We start from the raw sequence: 597 nt of genomic DNA, 5'->3' as shown, positions 1-597 counted from the left end.
ATTAAAATGGTAAATTTTATTTTATGTGCATTTTACCACAATTTAAAAAAATTCCCTTCTAAATTTTCAAACTTTAGAAACATTTATTTCATAAAGAAGTAATTTCAATAACTTTCCATTTCAGAGAACTTGTGGATTTGTTTTTGCACATCATCAGTGATTATAAAGGCTTAATTTAAAATGAACCCTTCAGATGTGAGATATATATATTTATCTTATATATATATTTGAACTCAGACAAACATTTTACTTAAAAATACGGAATGCTTCGGGGCGCCTGGGTGGCGCAGTCGGTTAAGCGTCCGACTTCAGCCAGGTCACGATCTCACGGTCCGTGAGTTCGAGCCCCGCGTCAGGCTCTGGGCTGATGGCTCAGAGCCTGGAGCCTGTTTCCGATTCTGTGTCTCCCTCTCTCCCTGCCCCTCCCCCATTCATGCTCTGTCTCTCTCTGTCCCAAAAAATAAATAAACGTTGAAAAAAAAATTTAAAAAAAAAATACGGAATGCTTCAAATTTGCATGTCATCTTTACACAGGGGTCATGTTCATCTTGTCTGTATTATTCCAATTTTTAGTATATGTGCTGCTGAAGCAGGCAC

The 597-nt window shown here is 37.5% G+C and overlaps 1 non-coding gene across 1 annotated transcript; it reads right to left on the bottom strand.

Moving 5' to 3' along the window:
- Window positions 1–491: 491 nt before the first annotated feature.
- LOC112868021 (U6 spliceosomal RNA) lies at window positions 492–597 on the bottom strand. Its single transcript, XR_003224220.1, has one exon. It is a non-coding gene; the product is annotated as a U6 spliceosomal RNA (small nuclear RNA).

Source organism: Puma concolor, chromosome B4, assembly GCF_028749965.1.
Source record: "Puma concolor isolate L17-30 chromosome B4, mPumCon1.1.hap2, whole genome shotgun sequence".
In the NCBI taxonomy this organism is placed as follows: Eukaryota; Metazoa; Chordata; class Mammalia; order Carnivora; family Felidae; genus Puma; species Puma concolor.
The sequence above is the reverse complement of the archived record's forward strand: the minus strand, read 5'-3'. Positions and strand labels throughout refer to the sequence as shown.